At 37.3% G+C, this 5821-nt stretch overlaps 1 long non-coding RNA gene across 1 annotated transcript; it reads left to right on the forward strand.

The window, feature by feature from the left end:
• Positions 1–286: 286 nt before the first annotated feature.
• Positions 287–1060, forward strand: LOC139193706 (uncharacterized). Its single transcript, XR_011578149.1, has 2 exons — positions 287–423; positions 528–1060. It is a non-coding gene; the product is annotated as an uncharacterized lncRNA (long non-coding RNA).
• Positions 1061–5821: the final 4761 nt, after the last annotated feature.

Below are 5821 nucleotides of genomic sequence, written 5' to 3' on the forward strand. Positions count from 1 at the left end.
CTAAATTTTTGGTTCGAAGATTTTTGTCAGTTCTGGAGAGGGAGCGGAAGAATTCGTCTGGAGAGGGAGCGGAAGAATTCGTCACTGCGTCGGGAGAGAAGAGCCCGACTAATTATACCGTGAAAATGGATGGTATAAGCAAGCGGGTACACACCGTGTAAAAAAGGTGGGCCCGGATTATTTAATCTGGTGCTTATTTAATCCGAACTGTCACCAAACACCGTACACCGTATTATTAGTACTATCCGATCCGTTATACGATGTGCCAAACAGGGCCTATATAACCTCATTCACTGCTCTTGCAAATAAGCTGCTCATCTTGCACTGAATACCTATTGTTCAGAGAGCACTTTTGTTTTGTAGAGAGGAGAAGATTGATTGGTTATGGAGCTGCTATGGCTTCTTCGACTTCGAATTCTGCAGGTATGTTCACGGCAATCTTAATTCTTGGTTATAGTGAGTGTAGGTAATTCAATTGACATGTCAATGATCTGTGGTTAAGTTCTTACACTGTGGACTCTTCTTAGTGATTGCACATGACGTATAGCAGATCACATGTGATGTGTTTCATGGAGAGGTTAGCATTCGTAGGGACAATATCCCTGCAGAGTTTCCAAAAATTCAAATGGATCTTTGGTGGAACCTTAGCTTTCCAAATGGACGCGCAAAGAGAGGAAGGGGCACCTCAGATGATGACCCCGGTTGGCAAGTGAAGGCAGTATTGATCCACTCCCTCGCCACATGATAGGCTGACTTCACGAAGAATGTTCCATTGACTTCATAATGCCATACGAATCGGTCATCAGAGTTTTGAATACTAAGAAGAATGACCAAGTCTACAAAGAACTTTCATTTAAGATTCATTAGAAACGGACACGCAATTGGGTCTAGGAATAACCCATTTCCTTGGCACCACATTTCAGGTATTGAAGCCCTTGGCCCAAGAACTAGAGCAAGGAATAGAAGAATCATCCCTTGTTTACAAGTTGCTTTCAGATATGACTTGAAATTCTTAATCCGATAAATGTGTTTCAATAAATGCAGAGCAAAAGTTTTCTTATGGATATAATGTTTAATTCCTGATATTGGAGTAATGCGGTACTTTGGATATGACGATGAGAATACTTTATGAATGCTAAGTTTGAAGGTAATGTTTATCTGTCACGTATTTCTCCTATAAAATTTGTTTACTTTAGAGAGATTTATCGGATTCGAATTTTTCCATAATTAAACGAAGAAGAAACAAAAAGAAATTTGTATTAAAACAAATCTTGAATCACGGAAGGGACAGACCCCGGTCTTGGCCATGAAACTTTAAGGTTGGTCACTTTTTGCGACTTCCTTTAATTTCCTTGACAGTGGTTGAAGACTCTCCGGATGCATCGGGTGCTGGGTCGTCATCGAAGTCGGACTCTTCTTCTTATTCTGCTTCCAAATCCAAAATTTCGTCCAGTAGATGCTCAGGAGTCCGCCAAGGTCTGGTCCACTTCGGCCTTAGCTCGCCTCTCTAGCCTCAATTCGTCCCTCGCCCTCGTGAGGTCTTCCTGGTAGTTATCTTGCTCTCTAATATTAATGAGGTTGACATAATTCCTTTAAACTCCAAGGTTAATTATTTTATTCAAGATTCAAAGTGGTCTCTTCCAAGTGCCTTTACTTCCTCTTTTCTCATCTTTCGAAAAATATTCAAAAGATTTCGTTGACGATTATGCATATAGAGGATTTCTTATTTTGGACAGGTTCATGGTCGAGTAGTATTTCAGCTGATGAGGCTTATCATTATTTCTCTTCTCATACTCCACGTAAAAAAAGGGCCAAAATGGTAATGACATCAATCTATTAAACCACGTAAGAGCTTAGTAGCTTGGAAAGCTTGTCATGGGCGATTGTTTACTAATGATTTATTGCAACAACGGGGAGTGGCCTTCATATTGTGTTTTTTTTTTCACTATACTTGGGAACCATGTGGTCATCTTATTCTGCATTGTCCTCACACCGTTTCCTTATGAAAATGGATTTTCATTCTTTTTGACAAGCCTTATGGTCCTTGACGTCCATTTAAGATGTTTTTATGGTTCTTTGGTCTCATAAGTTTCCAAGTTTGTTCGAAAATATTGGTCCTTTGTTACTCGCAATTTATTTTGGTCACTTTGGCAAGAAGGGAACCTGATCAGGTTTTATAACAAAAAGTTATAGCATTAACTCATCCCAAAGTAATCTTTTAAGGCAATTGAGGGAATCAGCTTCTATTGCTTTTTCTTCTTTCATTGGTTGTGCATCGATTCCTTATATTCTCTTTGTTAGAAATTTCATCTCTTTCTTTGGATGCTCTTAGTTTTGTGCTTGTGTTTTGGCGTCCGCTTGCCTTGGGATAGATTAAGGATAACAAATATCCATCTTGTAAATTGAATGATCATGTGGGCAGTGGTGGTGTTTTTCGTGATTCCAATGGTCTTTTCTTAGCGGCATTTGCTTGCTCATTTTCTTATCCAAGTACAAATTGTTGCTCAGATTTTTGTGGGATAAGCAGTGGCATTAAATTTGGTTAGAGACAAATTCTATGTATGTCGTCCATCGTTTTTATGAGCTCACTTTATGGATGTCCCATAGTTTTTCAAAGTTTCTTGGGCAAATTGCTTATGGTATATTACTCGCTTGCGCTTTCGTTTTTCACACATTTTCAGTGATGAAAATGGTTTGGCGTATTCTTTTGCTAATTGGTGTAATAAATAGTTGTTTTACATGGTGAGACTTGGCACCTGATTTGGACTTTATTTTTTCATTTGAGGTAATTTGTTTCGAATATTGTTTGTAGATTGTCTTTTAGAGAGGTTTTGGTTCTTTGTCTTTTCTTCAAGTTTAAGGAGTGGTCAAATTTTTGTTTCCTCCTGGTTTCTTGTTTTATGAAGGGTAATCTGTTTGTCCCCCTTATTTAGGTGTACCTTTTCTTTTAAGATTTTTGTCCCCCTGATTAACTGTAACTTTTATTTTTAATATCAATAAATTTTCCTCATACTGCAATGTTAAAAAGAAAATCTGAAAAAAGATCGAATAATGCTATTCACAAATCAATTTTTACCTCCCACACACCGTTGTTAATTTTAGCATTTGATACTCTTCAATTTATTTGATCCGACAATCAAAAATTGAGAGACATGTGAGAAGCAAAAATAGATGTGTGGATTGCACTACCTAAAAATTTATGCTGCTGAAACATTTCCTACATCAGAAATCTCATGAAGTAGAATTCTCATTCTATTATACAGGTCAATAACTAATTGAATTGAGACTGTTTACCCACAAAAATTGAACTGTACATGTGATTAAATTGAAGACAATATCAATGTAAGTAATTAGTCTTAAGCCAGTAAATCAGTATATAATGCAAGTATTATCAAGAAACGTACATTTTTTTTACTTACAATTACTATTGTAGGATGAAGTATATAAATATGGGTGGAAGTTCCTTGAGAAAGTAAAGCATATGTGATTACGATGATGACAATATCAACACGCCGACAACTCACCAAGCAAACAATGAAGATCAAAAGAACATTGTAATGTTGTCTAACTAAAAATTAATATAAAGTAAAAACCTGAATCATGTTGGCACTGGAGGACCCAAGAAACAACATCCTCCAAATTCAAAGCGTGGAGTATCACCACAGTATGCTCCACTCATTCTTATATGCTGCATCACCAGAGCCTCAAAAGAGTTCTTGCTCCGAGTACAGGATCATCATATTATTACTCTTCAAAGTACAAAACTATTCTCCGCCCTAAAAATATAAAACAAAGGGCTAGAGAAATCATTTACCAACCATATTTTGTAAACCATGTGATATGGAAGTTGATAATTAGATTCCTTATTTAAATCACTAAATAAGGTATCCAACAGTCAACCGCTATATTATATAGTTTATAAAATATGGTCTTCCTAATATTTTTTTTAATACAACTCTATTCATCATATTATAAGGGGAATTGTTCTAGTTATATAGGTCCAAAGTTGATAACATAGTTAATAAATTCGTGTATAAGTATGTATACATTTTTCTCAATCCCTAATTCCAACAGAAACAGCAGCCAAACAAGTGAATCTCAAAGGCCAAGACCCAAGCATGTAAGTAAATCAAGAAAAATATCGTGGGCAAAATAAATGATAAAGCTTAACAACCAATTCTGATGGACATCATCTTAGTTCAACAAACCTTAATCACACAGTTAGCAGCTAGACTCTGACTATATCATTAATTGAAAAGCCTTATCAACATATTCGGATAAACCTTAGTCAACATAGTCAGGAGACACCCAAGATATATAATATATGTCCTTATGGAACTCATTAGTCACGTGATCAATATGATAAAATAATGTGAGATATTTCTGAAGGGGGAATCTCCTGGTCGAGGCCGCTTAATGACAAGTGTATCAATTATTCATCGGGAATGTGATATCCACACATCCCATTTTACTTTTCACATACATTTTTAATTTTCGACCGTCGGATCGGACGAATTGAAGAAGATCAATGGATAGAAATTAATAAGGGTGTATGAGAAGTAATTTAGAGTGTATAAATAGCATTATGTTGGTTATATTACCAATTAAGTAGTTAATGATATTTAAAAATATTAAGCGAAAAGCAACTGATAAGGTCATTATCATTCTCCTAGTTCATGTGCAGAATATGGTAGCTTAGTGAGAAATGTAAGTATGAAATGAAAGATCACAACAAAGTATGAAACGAAATATTTAGCCAAAGATAAATAAAATCTTTACTAACTAGTCATATATCAATGGTCAATTTTTCTATGGAACATAATCAATGAAATATTGTTGATGCACAAAATCAGCGAAGACTTTGGTACAACAGAAAGTGTCAGGTTTTGTGACCTTCGCTTGGTTGCTTCGGTCACTAGTGAGGATAAGTACGTAAATGAATAGAGACAGAGAAGCAAACACAGGATGTACGTGGTTCACCCAGATTGGCTACGTCCACGGAGTAGAGGAGTTCTTATTAGTAGTGAAGGGCTTACACAAGTACAAATGATCAAGCTCTCAATTTAGTGAGTTCTTGTGAATGATTTAACACAAATGGCATTAGGCCATATTGTGGGGGAATGACCCCTATTTATAGAAAAACTTGTAGCTTTGTCACATTGACATGTGTCATGTTATGATTGGTTCTTGATGTCGACACGTGCTGCGCTCTGATTGGCTTCTAATCTTGACACGTGTCGAGTAGTGATTGGCCTCCTGGTCGGAGGGGAACTCTTCTGGGTCCTTGACAGTATAGCGTTGGCCGGTGCTCGGTAGTTTCGGGATTGGTCAAGTATGGTACAAACAGTGCTCCCCTAAGTTCCCGAGTGAGGGAAACTCCTCGGTTGGGGACTTGCAAGATCCAATCCCTTGAGTAATCACGAAACTTCTAAGTACCGAAGTGTGGTCTGATCTTCATCTGCCCTTCTCTGGAAGTACCTTTCCTCCATCCGGGAATGGTGTATTTAGCTGATGAAGATGCACAAGGTAATGTATCAATTTCACTTTGAAGCTTACTTGTAGTTTCGGGCTTGGTCAAGTGCAATACAAACCCTATAGTAGGAGTCCCCCAAGTCGCCGAGCTAGGAGATCTGCCGAAAGAGGTGACAGACAAGGTAAGCAGTCAAACTTCCAAGTAAGCAACCCAGGATCAGAGGTTTGACTTCGGCTTCCGGTTGATTGTTCTCCTTCTCCTTGTCTCTCATTCAACTGCCAGGATAAGGAGAAGCAAATGGATAAGAGATGATATGAGATACTTTTGCTTTTGAAGAAGTAACTTTCC

The sequence above is a fragment of the Malus domestica genome, chromosome 17 (genome assembly GCF_042453785.1).
Source record: "Malus domestica chromosome 17, GDT2T_hap1".
Classification (NCBI taxonomy): Eukaryota; Viridiplantae; Streptophyta; class Magnoliopsida; order Rosales; family Rosaceae; genus Malus; species Malus domestica.